The 18,084-nt window shown below is 44.3% G+C and overlaps 1 non-coding gene across 1 annotated transcript; it reads left to right on the top strand.

Annotated features, from left to right (window-relative positions):
* Window positions 1–17,755: 17,755 nt before the first annotated feature.
* TRNAF-GAA lies at window positions 17,756–17,828 on the top strand. Its single transcript has one exon. It is a non-coding gene; the product is annotated as a tRNA-Phe (tRNA).
* Window positions 17,829–18,084: the final 256 nt, after the last annotated feature.

Here is an 18,084-nt window from a genome sequence, read left to right as displayed (position 1 = left end):
CGGTCATGGGCTGCAGGCTGCTCAGAGACAACTGAGATGGATTCCGAAGGCTCTGCAGGCATAGGCTGTCAGCATAGCTGTCTTGGCAGCTTGCGTGTCAAGCCTCATCTTGAAGGGAAATCCAAGTGGTGAGACCTCCAGGGCTGCTACTGGGCTGTTTGCCCTGAGGAGGGTCCTGGGGCTTATCTGCTCCCGACACAGACTTTCACTCAAGCTGCTTGCTTTTACTCCAGGGCCTTGCCCTCCCCCACCTCCCCTGGGCCCACCTTCCGTAGCTCCTCGAGCTGTGGGGGCCTTTTGTGAGGTCAACCAGCCCAACCCAGATGTTCTGAGAGAACTTTTTGCAGATGACATTTGAGTTGTGATTTGTTTTAAAGGATGACCCACAGTCAGCAGAGGAAACTGAGGCAGAAGGGCCAGACCAGCGAAAGCACCAAGCTGTAAATGATACTGTGTGTTCGTGGAATACGGGTCAGGTCCTCTGCGTTACTCTAGCACAGACATTCTCGTGTGTCTCCAGTCCGTTAGGGAAACGCAAATAAAAGCTATACTGCGATGCCACTTCCTACCTATTAGGATGGCTGTTAGTTTAAAAGGCAAAAAATAATAAATGTTGGCAGGGAAGTTGGAACCCTGGTGCATCACTGGTGGGAATGTGAAGTGATGTAGCCACTGCGGAAAACAGCATAGCGAGTCCTCAAGAAGTCAGACATAGAATTACCATGTGACCCAGCAATTCCACTTCTGGGCATGTGGCCCTGAAAGAATTGAACGCCGGATCTCACACAGATACTTGTACGCCAACATTCATAGCATTATCCACCGTAGCCAGAAGGTGGAAACAACCCCAACGTATACCTGTAGATACGAGTGGATAAGTAAGATGAGTAAACGTAAGACGTGGAATGGAATACAATTCCGCTTATATGAGGTAACTAAAAGGGGTAAATTCAGAGACATCGAAAGGAGGCTAGAGGTTTGCAAGGAGCTAAGGGAAGGGGAGAAGAGGGTGTACTTGTTTAATGCCTCAGAGTTTCTGTTTGGAAGGTGAAAACGTTCCGAGAGTGCGTGATAGTCAGGGCTGCACAACATTGTGAATGCACTTAGTGCCATTGAATTGCACGCTTAAAAGTAGTTAAGAGGGTAAATGTTATCTTTATATATTTTGCCACAATAGCAATTTTTTTAAATGTGTCCCCCCAGACCGATAGCATCTTTAGAGCTGCCAGTTCCTGGGCCCCACCTCAGACTTACAGAATCAGAAACTCTGGCGGGGCGCCTCCATGTTTGAGAACCACTGCTCTATAACACGAGAGAGTAAGTAAAGCTAGAGAGGGGTGTAGGGGCCTGGGCCAGGTCACCGAAGGCTTTGTGTGCTCTGAAAAAAAGTGCTTGGACCACATCCTGCCAGCAGAGAGCTAGCTCAGGATTTCAAGGAAGAAATTGACATTGTTAGATTTGTGGGATTAAACTATTTCCTGATTTCAAAAATAATATGTTCTCATTGCAGAAAGCATGGAAAACTAAATCAATAAAAAAAGACAATCACCCATGACCTGCCACTGGGAGATAACCCCTGTTGATATTTAGATTTCTTGGAGCATATATACACATTTTTAAAAATCCAATATGGGCTCATAATGGAGACATACTGTTTTGGAGTCTGCTTTTTTTCCCCCACTAAGCAATATATCATGAATGTTTTTACATGTTATGAGATCTTTTGCCATTTTTATTGACTGCAGAATTACGTTTTTGATAGCTTATTCTGGCAACAGTATGGAAGATGAATTTGAGATTCTGGCAAGATCGAGCTCCTGCAGGGATCTGAGTCATGAAGCTGTTGCAATAAATCAGGCTGGTGATGATAAGGCCTAAAGCACAGCACTGGAACAGGTGGCGTCGAAGCAGACGTGAGAACTCTTTAGATCAAAAAATTTGATTGATTATGCATGAGAGGTGCGCTTTCTTGATGGGGGTGGTATTTTAAGGTTTTGAATGCTGAATTGTTAAGAGAATGGTAAATTATGTTTGGGAGATGTTGAACTGTAGATATCCGTGGGATGTGCAAGCAGAGAGATCTAAGGCAAAGCTTGAATCGGTGGGTGGGGTTCCAGATCGACAGGTTCATATTTAGGAGTTAAGTGGCTATTAAAACCCTGAAAGTGGATTAAATCTTCCCAAGGGAGAGCACACAAAATGGCAAGGTTGATGGTGGGCAGCATAATTTACAGACAAGCCATGAAGAACACCAACGTATAAGCTGTAGGCAGAGGAACCAAGGAGAAGATGAAAGAACGATTAGAAAAAAAAAAAAAAAAAAGGTCAGCAGAGTGGAAGAGAACAGGAAAAGCTAACACCACAGAAACCAAACGGGTCGATGTTCAATAACAACCAGGTGGCCAGCTGAAGTTCAATAAGGCAAAGACTGTTAAAAGTGTCTGATGTGGCAATGTGCAGGCAAATTTGCTAGTAGTTTTTAGTGGAGTGTGGGGGAGAAGAGCATCTGGATAAGAAAAGTTGAATAGTGATTAGGGATCCAAGATTGGAGAATTGAAATGTAACCCAGTTTTTCAAGGAGTTGAGAGTCAAGGAATGGCCAACCCTTTGGAGGATGCAGGGTCATGGAAGGTGTGCTTTAGAAATCTATTTGGTCTTTGTCCAGGGCTCCTGGCACAGCTCCTAGAACCCTAGGAATTTTCTGAGTGGTAGGAGTGTCTTTGTTTTTCATAATAAGCCCCTTCAGATCACAAGGGAGTTTATACTAATGAGGTGACTTAAGATGGGGCCCCATGATAGCCTCAGGATAGGGCTGGTCACCAGAAAGATCAAGGAATTAGGGAATGGGGTCACTTAGCGCCACCCACTGACCTGGCAAGCGGAGAAGGTCCTGAGGATCGAGTGCAATAAAAACTCTTGAACCAGGAGATTTGTCAAACTTCCACGTTGGTGATCGCCTCTCCCTGTGGTGCACCAGTGGAGGGGGTGGGAACTCTGTCCTCCTTATCCCATATCTTGCCCTGTATATCTCTTCCATCTGGCCGTTCCTGAGTTGTATGCTTAATGATAAGCTGGTAAATGCCAGTGAAGTGCTTCTCTGAGTTCTGAGAGCTATCCTGGCAAATTACCACGCCCCATAAGGGCGTCATGAGAACCTGCAATTTATAGGCAATTGATCAGAGGCAGAGGAAACAACCTGAACTTGCCAAGGGTATTTGAAGTCAGGCCAGTCTGGTGGGACTAAGCCCTCATCAAGATGGAGTCCTGTGGGATCTGATGGCGAATCTGCTTGGATAGCGTCAGAATGGAATTGCATTGTTGGATGCCCAGCTGGTGTCCACAGAGAATTGGAGAAATGCTCGGTGTGGGGAAAAACCCATACATTTGGTGGCCGGAAGTGCAAGTGTGGTAATAACAGAGAGGAGAGGAGGCAATCTAGTTTTTCCTTCAGAAGGGTTTCCAGAAGCTGCCCTATTTTGTTTTTAGCCTGGAAGGGACTTCTGTACTAATGTAAAGCGACGCCTGGGCAGCAGAGGAGGAAAGATTGATGATTGTCAGGGGCGGGATGTTCCTGGGGTGCAGCGTCTGACATGGGCACCACGGGCAAGACTAGCTTTGGGGTGGAATGGGACCAGGCCAGTTCACCTCATCTTCCTGGACCAATAAAGGCAGGAGGTGAGAAGATTTTGGATGTAGAGACTTTGGGGACAGAAGGTGAGGGAATTCAGCATGGCTACAACTTCTTCTTGAGAGTAAGGAGGGAAGCAACTGAGGAGAGAAGTGAGAGTTTTGATGAGTCTCAGAGCAACATGAAGGCACAGCCAAGTCAAGGCAGCGGATGTCTAGCGGCACCCGGTACAACGACTGGAATCACCGCCGCCTCGAGCATCCCTGTACACACCTATCTACACAGGTGCGCATGCTTCTGAAGGTCCAAAGCTCAGAAATGCCACTTCTGGGTCCAAAGGCACAGGCACCTGAGGTTGGAAAGGCACAGCCGAACCCGCCTGTGCTGTGGCCGGTCGTGGGTATTAATAAACCCTTTGGTCTGGGCCAATTTGAAAGATGCAAACATTCTGTTGTTTTATTGCACTTCTGTAATCTTTAGCCAGCTTAAATCTCTGTGTGTGTGTTTATTGGCCACTTGTGTTCCTTTTTGTCTGATTTGACTGTTTATATTGTTGCTGGTGTTCCAACTGGGGTGTTTGAGGCAAATCTTTTTTAGTGACATGATTGAACATTAATTGGAGCATCTCCTTGAAGTCATCTCCCCTGACATGGGCTCCGGGGACCATCCAATCCTGCTTCCACCTAGAACCTCAGTCGGATGAGCCACGACGGTCTGTCTCATCATGCCCAAGGTGGCTTCACTCCTCTTCCTACTCAGTCTGGACCCACCATGGTCCAAACTGGTGTAAAGTCATTCCTAGTGATGAAGTTTTGGGGTGGTGGTGGGGTGGTCTGGAGCCGATGGCCAAAAAAGAATTCTTGGACGTCTTTGGTAGAAAAAGGTGATTTTACTAAAGCACGGGGACAGGACCCGTGGGCAGGAAGAGTTGCACTGCAAGTGCAGGGGGTGATGTTTTATGGAGTCTGGGGAGATACAGTCAAGGAGGAGTTTCCAAAGAGACTTTCACAAGCTAAAGATTTAACTGGAGGCCTAGCTACTGTCAGGCTAAGGTTGTTTTTCCCTCCAGTAAAGCATTAACATTAAGACAGTAGGGATTTCCTGGACTTTGGGCCATTGATGGGATTGCCTTTTTCTTGTAAACTGGTGGAGACTCTCATTTGTGTTTTTGTCCTTTCCTGTTTTGGGGTAGCCGGAGTGTCCAAGGAATATCATACATGTCCCACTCGGGGTGGGGTGGGGGTTGTTCGCCTGTACTCTGCCCTCAGCTTGCCCCACACTCCCTCATCACTAGCACTCTTAATTTCGCTGCTTGCTCTCTTGCTGTCTCATCCATCCATTTATCTATTCATCCACTGCGTGTTATTGAACATCTACTGTGTTTTCGGCACTATCTCTAGTTAGCCCAACCTTGAATGAGCCTAACCTTTCTCCTTCTCTCATTCTACACCTATATTATAGGCTATCGCTGGAAAAAAAAATTCAAAGTTTTACATATTGGTACCACAAACTTAAATAGGTAGGAAAAACTGTAAGCAATGCCTTCATCTGTTCCTGGCCAGCTCCCTTTTACATGCTACAGGGAAGGGGCTCTCAATTTTGATCACACTGTAACATTCCTGACCCTATTCTGCTCTCAGTCATTCTCAGCCCATTCTTCTGCTACTATTGTAGAAACAGGCAAAATGATGCAATGGTCACAGGGGCCTGGAGTTGTGTTTCCGGGGCCAGAGCAAAGGTGAAAACTGGCGCTCACCTTTGAACATTCTTGACTCACCTTGGAGGAGATGTGCTCAAGCTCACAAAATCCTAGAGATCTAGGGGCACCTGGGTGGCTCAGTCGGTTAAGCGTCCAACTTCGGCTCGGGTCACGATCTCGCGCTCTGTGGGTTCGAGCCCCGCATCGGGCTCTGGGCTGATGGCTCAGAGCCTGGAGCCTGCTTCCGGTTCTGTGTCTCCCTCTCTCTCTGCCCCTCCCCCGTTCATGCTCTGTCTTTCACTGTCTCAAAAATAAATAACAACGTTAAAAAAAAATTTAAAAAAATCCTAGAGATCTAGATACATCGCTCCTATGAATTTCCTTCCGCCATTCATTCCGCGATTGAGGACATTCCGGAAGAGGATCAGCCCAGGGGAGTGCCAGGACAACCATGTCCAGACAGACTTCCTTCTGGGCTGTCACCTGCTTGGAGGGACTGAGCAAGGAATCAGCCACATGGAATCATACTGCTGGCCACTTCTTAAGGAAGCATAAACCCACCTTTCTAAATCTGGGATGGAGGGCTACCGTGTCCCAGTATCATTTTGTTAGCCTCCCACTGGGCATGAATCAAGTGAGCACCATGGTTAGTTGTAACGCTGTCCTGACCTGTTTCTCGGCTTTCGACACTGCCTTTGATCCATCAAAACAGGCAACTAAAAATGAGCAGCTGCAGCATCTGCGCAGGATAAACATGAAACACCACCAAGCTTATGAGAGCCCCCAGCACTTCAAGTTCAAAGTTCCAGTTCACCACTTCCTGCTTCTGTGATCTTTCGCACATTTCTTCAACTGGGGCTCAATATCCCCCTTTGTAAAATGGAAATAGTAGTTATTGTGAATTTTAAAGCTTTCTTTATTTATCTTGAGAGAGAGAGAGAGAGAGAGAGAGAGAGAGACAGAGCGAGTGGGGGAGAGGCAGAGAGAGAGGGAGAGAGGGAGAATCTCAGGGGGGCTCTGCACTGTCAACGCAGAACCCAGTGTGGGGCTCCCAAGTCATGGACCATGAGATCATGACCTGAGCCAAGATCAAGAGTTGGATGCTTAACTGACTGAGCCACCCAAGTACCCCTATTATGAATTTTAAAGATATTGGGGTGCCTGGGTGGCACAGTCGGTTAAGCGTCCGACTTCAGCCAGGTCACGATCTCGCGGTCCGCGAGTTCGAGCCCCGCGTCAGGCTCTGGGCTGATGGCTCAGAGCCTGGAGCCTGTTTCCGATTCTGTGTGTCCCTCTCTCTCTGTCCCTCCCCCATTCATGCCCTGTCTCTCTCTGTCCCAAAAATAAATAAATGTTGAAAAAAAAAAAAGATATTGCATGTAAAACACTCAGCTAGTGCCTAGTACATAAATTAAAAGTAACTTATTCTTATTTCACAGGAAAAAAAAAACAGAGAAAACAAGAGTCTCTGTTCCCTAAACAAAAAAAATTTTTCCTTGCCTCCTGTCTGGTCTACCTTCTCTGTTTACCAAGAAACCTGAGGCAGTGTCCCCACTCAGTGTTCCATGTGTTCACCTCTGGATCCCGACTTGTGCCCCATTACTTTCTGAGTCTGTTTTCACCATCCTCACTCAGCCTCCTAAATAAGAAACCAAAGGCCAATTTTCTTCCTCGTTACCTGGCAGCTCGTGTCCCCATTTGTTTAAAATACCTTCTTCCTTTGCCTTTGGAGGCACTATTCTCTCTCATCTTGCTTATCATTTCCCTCCTCTCACCCCTTTGCTGCTTCTTATTCTTCTGCCCATTGCCTAACCTGACATTTTGGGCTGGATAAGTCTTAGTTGTGAGGAGATGTCATGTGCATTGTAGAAGGCTTAATAGCATCCCTGACCTCTCGTCTCCCATCCCCACGCCCCCCCGCCCCAGTTGCGACAACCAAAAATGCCTCCAGACATTGCCACTGTACCCTGGTGAGCAAAATTATCCCTAGTTGGGAACCACTGCCCCTAGTGATGGTGTTCCCAGAATTCCTTCCTCGGCCTCCTTACTCACATCCCTTCTGTGTGTGGTCTCATTCATTCCTGTTGCCTCAACTGCCATGCTCATGGCGACCATGATACCCACCTTTCATTTTCCCAGCACCTGCCTTTTTTTCCTGGGTTATAGGCTCAGAGTGCCTATCGCTTCCTTGGTCCACCCATCTGGATTCTAGAAGATAGCTCAACTTTTACAGGTACAGGAGGGAACTCCCCTCCTCCACAGCCCTGGATTAGTTGGCCCCATGTTTGCAGTCTTCACAAAAGCTATCACCATCCACCCTATCCAAAGCCACCAACTGTGACACCACCGTTGACTGTCTCTCACTGTCCCTTTCTATAGTCACTAAATCCTAAAGATTCCTCCTTGACCATCTCTGAAATCTGGTGTCTCTTCTAGAGCTCCCACTATCACTGCCTTATAACACTTGTTACATCCTCCCCTCTGGTTTCCCTGCTTCCAGACCCACTCAGACCTTTCCTTCATACATCCCCGGACTTGCATTTTTATAAATCAAACCACTTCCTGGTATAGAAATTTATGCTCTAGTTCCCTGATGCTCAGTGCTTCAAATTTCAAAGGGTTATGCATACACGGGCGAGCCCTCCCTCCTTCCTGGCAGCTCTGTCCGGGCTGTCCTCGCACTTGCCACCTAGTGCCCCAAGGCACCAACTTGGCCTTGCCAGCAGATGCTGAGGTTCTGTCCTTTATACCACATCGCTCTGTATTCAAATGATTCACGAGTTTATGGGTTTGTGCGCCCCACCGGACCTGTTGCTCCTGGGAGTGTAATCATCTCTGTATCCCACCACCTGGACCCTCGGCATCTCTATGGTCTGTGGGGTTTTAAGGGAGCAGGGTCTTTGTCATGTCTCTTGGTCTCTCAGTTTCTCTCTGCCTCTCTTTCCATCCATCCATCTCCCTCTTCTGCTCTCTGCCCCCACTCCAGGCAGAGCCTCTTGCTTTTTCTTACACCACTGACCACTTAATGCTCACTTTTTCCTTGAACCTCACACTTCAAGAGTTAAAGCGTTTTGCAAGTTTTGCACCGGCTACTAATTTCACTTACATTGTGTTGCTGTTTAGGACTGATCTTTAACCCTCACTTTGGTTCTTCATGGTAGAAACATATCTTTTGCGAAAATTAATAAAAGGAAACCTCATTTAGAATGGAATCAGAGGGCCGGCAGGGGGACCTCTCATGCCCAGCACTGGCGTTCTTCTTCTTCTTCTTCTTCTTTTAAATGTTTATTTATTTTGAGAGAGAGCGAGAGAGCACAAACATGGTGCACACACACACATGCAAATGGGAGGGGGGCAGAGAGAGGGGGAGACCGAGAATCCCAAGCAGTCCCTGCACTCTCAGCACAGAGCCCGATCTCAGGAACTGTGAGATCATGACCAGAGCTGAAATCAAGAGTCATAGGCTTAACCAACTAAGCCACCCAGGCGCCCTACTCAGCACTAGTTTTCAATGACAGACCCAATAAGAGGAGAGGGACCTTGTTAGTCCATATACCTTACTATCCCAGCAGCAGGAAGGGAGTTTTCTCTATCCCTCCCCTCCTGCAAAAGCCCAATGAGAGTCACAGCTCAGCCAACGAGAAGCTCCTATACTTCAAACTCCTGGTTTATTCCAATGGGCTTACAGTTTATAACAGCCCCTCCCAGCCTCCCCTTTTTCCTCTATAAAAGCGGTCTCTCTGTTCTCCAGAATTGCCTATGGTTTTGCCTCAGCAGGTTTCTTTCCCTGCTTTTCCCAATGAACCCATTTTTGCTGGTAAAATAACTGGCCATTTTATTTTTAAGGTTACATTTTGAATAATTGCTCTTTGATCTTTTCTTAGCTTTAATAGTATTTCTAATACTCTTGTGTTTATAGCTAAACTCATTATGTTCTAATTGACACACTCTTAAAAAAGATGAGTTTTACCCAATGGTGGAAAACTTTCTATTTTACCAATGTAATCTTTCTATCCTAACTGCAGAGAGTGGGAAGCCCCCTTTTCATCATCTTGACTTAATTAGGTCAGTTTTAAGAAGCGAAAGAAATAATTCTAATTCATGGTCTCCCTCCCTTGGCTCTAAACTGATGGAAAACCCTTCAATCAAATATCGAATGGCAGTTCTACACTTTGCTTAGTCCCTCATCTATTGACTTGGAGTGAAAATCTCACTTAATGAAGATAGCTGTGAGCATTAACTATAGAGTTAGGAGAGGAGACAAAGCACATTTTCAGGTTAAAATGCTGAGTAAAATTTACGGAGTGGGGGGATAGTAAATAAAATAGGCCAAATAAGCCCTTGAGAAATGTCATTCTATTTCCAGAAAATTTTAAAAGTTTGGTTAATGGTTCTGGAGTTCTGACCTTCACATTCTTTCTTTCTTTTCCTTTTTTTTTTAATAGAATAAGCTTAGGTGAAAATATAAAGCAATTTTCTTTGCCCAGAAAAAAAGCCTCCGATATACAATATTCCTTTTAGGTATTTGCATATTACATATCAAGGGAAAACTCCATGTGTTAACGTTTAGAAAATACACATTTCCCTTAAATTAATCTGCTACTTTGCAGGTATTCCTTTTGCCTTGGTAACGTTCTAAATAAATATGCTACCTCCGACTTACTCAAATATTTCAGCTGTCATAAAAAAAGAATGGTGAACCACACAGCTAAAATTAAATCAGTTTAAAATTCTCAGGAGTTGAAATTATGGTTGCTTAAGTTAATGGACTAATCAAACCATAGTTTTAGATGATGTTTCCGCAATATTCTAATTACTGCAATCTGATTTTCTTTAGTCATTGTGAAGGTCAAAACTGAAAGCCTGATTCAAAAAGGAAATTAAAAGTTAAGAATAAAAGACAAGGAAGACATTTTTATCCCCAACATATGTCATGATAGATTATTAAGTTGACCTTGTAAAGCTAAAGAAAGATTTTGCTGTAAATCACATTGGAGTTGACTCTAAGATACGGAAACTGCATTCCACATTTTCTTGAAACAATACAATTTTCTTTAATTGTGTTATGTTTCTTTAAGAAAGGTGATTTGTTCTATATTAAATAAACAAAAAATAACATCTATGCATGTTTTGGTTTTTATGCCTTTGTAAGGCTTTCATGTGAGTAAAAGCAGAAGTAGGGGGAAAAATCCTTTGTCAGACCATATATACTGATTTGGTGATTCCAAAAATATAGTCCTTGTATACACAGAACAAACCTTAGCAACAGATGGACAAAGGGGCTACTTAGACTGATTATGGATTTTGGCAAAAGCTTCTCTAGTCTTACAAAATATATCTCTAAGTCACATTCTGACACTGAAAATTCCATTAATAAGGAACAAAACTCTTCAATCTTTGGTGAAAAATAGCATTGTATTTAGAAATTTCTAGGATCTGTAAGATAAGACTAATATCCATCTTTTTAAAACTGTTTATTATGAAAAATTTTGGACATATAGAAAATATAGAAAAGGTGAAAGAAATATTTCTCCTCCTGCCTTCAACAACTGTCAACACTTTGCTATATTGATTTTATTTGTGTGTGTGTGTGTGTGTGTGTTAACACATTAGAAAGTAAGTGAGACATCATGATGCTTTAACCCCAAATACTTCAGCATAAATCTCCAAAAAGAAACCATAGCATTTTCCTACATAATGGCAATATATCATTTCATACCTAAGAAAATTAATAGTTATTTCTTAATATACATATTTAAATTTCTCCATGTTTCTCTAAGAATTAACAGAATATGCACCCTCCCCCCAAATGCGCCACTTAGGCATACATAAGGATTAGTTTGAGCTGAAGGCAATTGAGAAGAAGCAGATACAAGAAAACTCTGCCTTCCCCCTGTTTGCCTAAAAGCGGGCATAAATTGGAAAAGATGCCCCCCTCCCTTCTTACCAGGAAGGACAGAAGGTAATCACCAAAGACGACAGTACATCCTGATCAGCCCACACATGGCGCCAGAGGAATCTATGTAACAAACTTTACTAACTGAACTTATCTGCCATCAGTTTCCCATACATTTACCTTCCCACAATTTGCTGCCCTAGAAACTTGATCTTTTCTCTTTGTCTTGTCACTACTCTACAAATTTATTGTTCGTTTGCTAAGATGCTGTGTAAGCCCAAGTTCTCACCGTCCCCCTGAGTTACTCATCACTGGGTACTCCCACGTGTGTGCCCACACAATGTGCAGGTTAATAAGCCCCTGTTTGCCTTTCTCTTGTTAATCTGTCTTTTAGTCTTCTAATCTCTAGGGCAAAATTCGGTGCTGAGTGAGGTCAAGAAGACCATGTGCCTCAAAACCTAATGTCCCCAAAGTACGTGTGGGTCGTAGATTTAAACAAACCACAATGTTTTGATAAAGATATGGGACAAGCACAGTGCAGTGTGACAGCTCTGGCCTGGAATGAGTTGTAGTCTTAACTCTGCCACCAAATAACTATGAGATACTGGCAATCATTAACCGCTTTCATTGACTGACACATGGGGTAGAGGCCATTGTCCCAGCCGATCTGAGGTCGTTCTGTAAATATTACAGAAACACTGATGGGATTGAATGTCAGAAGTTACTTCTTGTGGAGACGAGGAACAACACTTTGATTTTATTTCTGGCATTCCTTATGGGGCAAGCAGGGAGGCATCAGTCATACCCCCTATCCAATCATTCAATCCTTGCTCAGAGGACAACATGCACAGTCGGAAGAGGGCACTTCTGTCTGGTGAGACAGGTTCCTTCCTGCCCGTCCAGGAGGATTTGTACACTGGACTGTGAATGGGAAAACACCAAGCACGAGTGATGCAGAGAAGCCACAGCCCCTTCTAAATCACATGCAGCTCTATGTGTTGGGGAAACCTGGGTGTAGCCAACTTTTCCTCTTGCTAATGATGGGAGAAGGCCGGCTATCTGAGAGGTGGGATCTGACGTCAGGACCCCACTTTCTGCCCTGTAATTTAGGACAGCCCTGGAAATGTGCCCAGAGAGCTCCAACTGCTGGACAGAGGAGAGCCGATCTGGTCATTTTATACCACGATCTTGTGTATCTTCACTGGCACAAAGGAACAGACTGATTTATTTCTTGTGTCTGTTTTGTTTTGTTTTATTTTTTGTTTAAATTATCAGAGGACTTAAGAAACTCCTGTGCTAAGTTTATTTTGTCTTATTTCTTTGGGTGAATAATCAGGCTTTACCCCTCAATTGCTGGATAGGTGTGGAGTGGGGAGATGGGGTAGGGATGCTGGTCCCCTTCATCAAGAAAGAGAGGCAAGCAATTAAGCTGACAGCACTTAAAAATCACCCATGTCTCTGAAACTCAAGCTCTAGAATCCAAGTTTTCTGGCCTTGAGGGCATTGTGCAAAATCCACATGGTTAGTTAGGCATTTGTTTGATGGATGTGGGAGGATTGGATTAGAACATATGAAAAGCTTGGTAGGTTGTTCTTGAGTATAATTTACTTGATTGTTTTTGGCCTGGTAAGTACACCCAGAGGCTTTATACTGATGTATGTGATTCAACAAAAACAAAAAACAATAAGGTCTTTATAGACTTGTGGTTTAATGGCTTTAAATAAATTAACTTCTTTTGGATCAATTCAGCACACTGATGATATTTACAATCTATTAACTTTTTTACACTTCTCCCCCAAGTTGCCACTTTAATATATAACTTTGGAGAAATGGCTTTATATCCCTCAAGCAAAAGTATTACTTTCTACACACAGGAACTTCAAAATGCATAGACATGCCCATAAAAAAAGCATCTACAAGAAAAAGCTGAGCCCTAACCCCAGATTCCAGTTTCAGATTTCGACTCTCATACCAATTTTTTAATTGAAACAGGGACTTTCTTAAAAAAATATCCAGACCATTTGGTGCAAACTAAAGAATATGCTCTACTGGTCCCCAGTCAGTTCAGCACCAGATTAATTGTGCAACTAGTATGGACTGAATTGTGTTTCTTCAGCCCCAGTTCATATGTTGAATCCCTTTTCCCCACTGTGACTGTATTTGGAAATAGGGCTTTTAGGAGATAATTAAAGTAAAAAAGCTCATAGGGTAGGGTCCTCATCTGATAGAATTGGTGGCTTTATAAGAAGAAGACAGAGAGAGGTCTTTCTATGCATGTGCAGCAAAGAAAGAACACATGAGCACGCAGAGAGGGAAGGCTGACATCTGCAAGCCAGAAAGAGAGCTCTCACCAGGACCCTATCCGGCTGCCACCTTGATCTTGGACTTCACAGCCTCCAAACTGTGAGAGAATACATTTCTGCACCCATCTATGGTGCTTTCTTGCAGCAGTCCAAGCGAAGCAAGACAGTAACCTTAACCAAATTATAATGTCTCTGGGCCTCAGTTTTCTGATACGTAAAAATCTGTGGATCAGGTTAAATTAATCCTAAATTCTCTTCCATCCCTAGCATTCTGATCTGTGATTCTAACTGAAATTGTCTGGCTCCACAAGAGCACCACATTTGTATTAACAAAAAAAATTTTAATGGAGTTTTCCAATTTTCAGAATAGTTACAAAACGGTACAGAGAAGTGCCATATATCTCTTAACTCAGATTCACCAACGTTTAATATTTTTCTCCATATACTTTTTCATATTCTCTCTCTGTATTTGTACACATATTATTTATTTATTTTGCTGAACCACTTGAGGGTAGATTGCAGATATACCTCTTTATCCCTTTAGAGTTCAGGATGTATTCTCTAAAAACATGCATATTTTCTTACCTATGGTTCCCAACTCAAGGAAATTTAACACTGATAATAACACTTCTATGTAATCTACAGCTCATGTTCCAATGGTTCTTCAAGGGTTCTGTTAATATCCCTTAAAGCATTTTCCCCTCCCAGCTGGGAATCCATCTGGGATCACCTACTGCTCCTTATCACACTGTTCTCATGTCTCCTTCTCCCCCTTCATCTGGAACAGTTCCTTTGGCTTGTCTTTCTTTTCATGAGTGTAAGAGTTTTGTAAAGAATACAGGCCATTTAATAGAATGACCTTTATTTTGGATTCGTTCAATGTTGTCTCATGATTAAGGTCAGGTTCTGCATTCCTGGTCGGACCACTATATAATGGATGTTGTATCCTTTCCAGAGAATCACATCAGGCAGCACGTGATATCTGAATGTCATTCATTGGTGATATTAATCTTTATGACTAGATCAAGGCGTTGTCCCATTTCTTCATTTATTTATATGGTTTCTATTTTTCTCTTTGCAACTATTATGCAATCTAGAGAGACACTTTGAGGCCATACAATGGTCCAACAGGCTTAGTAGCATCCACTCACGGTTCTTGACTGAGCCAGTCGTTACTATGATGCTTAGAAAATGGTGACGTCCATTGCCACCACTCCATCCACTTTAATCAGTTCACACAAGTCACTTACCTGTAAACCAGAACCCTCAGTCCCCTCCCCTCTACTATTGTACTCATGGATTTTTATTTTATCCAAAAGGTAAATAATCTATTACTCTCCTTATTTATTTTGATGCTCTGATTGTATCAGATTTGGCCAGCGGGAGCCCCTTCAAACTGGCTCCTATGTCCTTTGGATACACTTCCATCTTTTTAACACTTTTGAGAAATGTTGATCCAAATCAGAGGCAAATCAAAATAAGTGCTATTTTTCTGTGTGTGCTGTGGGGCCCTAGGAACGAAGCTAAGGACACATTATCAACTGACAGGAGCTCAAAAATGTATTAGATGTTGTAACTATGTACAACATATTCTCTTTAGTTGTATTATTCTTAGGTTTTCCAGTTAGTTGTCGTAATTAGTTTTCATAGTTATCATAGGTAATGAGACTGGATTGCCAAAATCCTAGGGCTAATTTGGAAGACAGAACTACAGCCTACGCAAAGCTTCTTTTCAACATGGAGGTTTCTTCAACATCTTATCTTCATTTGAATGCCAACATCTTTATCATTTGTCCCTTACTGTGATGTGTGTGCACAGGCTTACACTTCACATTTGCTCTTGGCACTTGGTCTCTGTGGAAGTTCTGACGGTTCTTCTCGCCTCTGCAATCTTGCTGAACAAAGCCAGATTTTCTCCCAAACTCGGTAATAATTGTCATTCCTGCTATCAACACTAAGGCACTAGGCTGGAGGTTTTCAAACTTTCATAATATTCTTAGTGTCGCAGTAATTTTTTCCAATGCTCCCACGACGAAAGAAATTCTGAACAGTTCCTTTTATTAAACATTCAGGCCCAAATAACTTAGTAAGTGTTTATGCCCACAAGCTTTGTAATTGTTTGGAAAAATTATATACAGAAGTTGAAAGAAAGTTGTATGTTTATTTCATCTGTAAAGAGCCATCACTACTTACCTGTGGGGTGTGTGCACCTGTTGGGTAGGGCACAATTTCTCAAGCCTTGAAGCAGCTTGGACATAACCATTTTTATTTCCTTTAATGCATTTATTGTCACAGGCAATTGCTTTTTATCAGAACTGCTAAAAACCTAGCTATGCAAAGTGATGATGTCACTGAAAGCGATGTAGACTGATATATTGCTGAAACTATGAGCTATTGAGTAGCTCGTGCGGTGTCCCAAAGATGTCCAGTTATCACTGTGTTTCCCTCAAAAGTGTAAAATATCCCGCACTACAGTACTGCAGGGTGCTTTGCCGCACAGTTGGGAAACTGTGACACTAAGCCCTGGAAACTTCCAGTTCCCTTGGTAAAACAGCGACAACAAATACTGAGCCGATGTTAAAAATCGTGTCACTAATGGTGTACCAGTAGAGTTCGTTATGTAGTACCAAGCTGTGGCCCTTTTGCACACTTGATAAATTGGGGGATCACATTGTTTATTTTCCAGGCGCTGGAGACTTTTAAAGAGTGAAAGAGGTACTAACTAACCATGACAGGGTTCTGGGACAACAGGTGCAAACAAGGACTGTGCTGGGCAAGCCCAGCTGTGCGGCCACCCAGTTCATCCTGACATGCATCACAACACTTAACATTCTGAGATGCGCCTTCACTCAACAAATGATCACCGCTACAACGTGGTTTCCATGATCGTGTAATTGGCGGAAGGATCTTATCTCATGGCATGGTGAAAACGTGAAATTTGATGGTTGTGCTCTTCTCTGTCCTATCCTTTTTCCTCCATCTCCCCTTAGACGCTGGACCTTCTTTCTCCCCGCCCCCCCCCCCCCCATCCCATCAACACTTACCTGCCATTTTCCTAGCCACCCAGGTTCAAGTCTTCACCTGCAACGTGCTGAAGAGAATGTGAAAGGTACCTACATTCATGGCACAAGAAAGCCTGTAAAAAATATTCTCTTTTCTCATCTCTTTCTGTACGATCTGCACCAGGCAGGTGCTCCGAATTTCTTCTTCTTCCACTCTAAGCCCCACAAAGCCCTCACAGATCAACGTCCAACCCCAAGGTCTTTTGAGTCTCTTTTTCCTCCTTAGCTACAAGGTCTTTTAAATCTCAAGCTCTTCTCTTAGCTGCATTCGACACAACAAAGGAACTCAGAAAGCGACTCTGCACCTTAGAGATTACAAACGCTTCCAATATTCAATCTTTCATCCTTTTTTTCTTTCACGTTCGAATGCACTCATCCATGCATCTCTCAAGATTGCCTGTGAAGGTTCCACCTAATTTCAGAGCTCTAAAGGGCGGGCCAAAAGGGCGGTACGGTAATTATTAGGGCTTTTAGAAAATCACGAATTAATCGGAAAGAAAAAGTATATAAAACAATAGGATGTTTGGGCTTTGCAGAATGTCTGTGCCGGGCACGTAGCGGACGCCTCGGAAACATTTGTCTACGGGTGTAGAAGTAGCATTGATACTGGAAAATCGTCCCTAATGAGCTCGCCGAGCTCTTACGGAGCGCCCTCGGTGTGCCAGGCAGACTCCGTGCAGAGTGATGGTATGTTCCCGGGGCATTCGGAGGGTCGCAGGGAGGCTCAATCCTGCCTCCAGGCCCTTGTCCGCTCCTTCATCTCCGTGGTGACACACGTGTGCGATCACAGGCCGGCGCGGATCGGCGGGAAGGGTCTGCCTCGCGGGGCCAGGAGGCTCCCCGCGGACGGCGGGGACGAGCTGGGGGGACGAGCCCGCCCAGGGAGGCGCGGAGGAGCCGCGGGGCCCGGACCCCCGGACCGCGTTCCGGGCAGCTGGCGCTCCGGCGCGCTCGGCGGCCCCGCGGCTGTTAATTGAGTCAGAAATGCCGGTTACGTTGAAGAAAGTAAGGTTTACGCGGCTTAGGCTGGTAAAGAGCAGAGCGGAGTTCTGACGCAAGCGTTTAAGTGACCGGGAAGGAACACTCTTCAGCAGTGACTGAGAACAGACGGAAGGGGCGGACGCAAATAGTTCAGTGATAGTCTACTTTAAAGAGAACTGAAGGGGCGCCGAAATAGCTCAGTTGGGAGAGCGTTAGACTGAAGATCTAAAGGTCCCTGGTTCGATCCCGGGTTTCGGCAGCGCTCTCTTTTTAGTCCCTAAAGGAATCAAATTTCCAACGAATCCCTTGCCCTGAGTAACCTGGTTCATTAATGCCAGCCCACTGGAGAACGAGGACTTGAAGGATAAGCGAGCGTGGAACTGAAACAGCCAATCTTAGCGCCCCCTACCCCGAGACGGGGGCCGCCCCGCACCGCCACTTCCGGGGCGCCTTCCTGGCCGGCAGCCGAGGCTCTGCTGCGCATGCGCGATGCGGGGCCTGGCGGCAGGGCGGCC

The sequence above is a fragment of the Prionailurus bengalensis genome, chromosome A1 (assembly GCF_016509475.1).
Source record: "Prionailurus bengalensis isolate Pbe53 chromosome A1, Fcat_Pben_1.1_paternal_pri, whole genome shotgun sequence".
In the NCBI taxonomy this organism is placed as follows: domain Eukaryota; kingdom Metazoa; phylum Chordata; class Mammalia; order Carnivora; family Felidae; genus Prionailurus; species Prionailurus bengalensis.
Note: the sequence above shows the minus strand (reverse complement) of the source record. Positions and strands in the feature narration are given on the sequence as shown.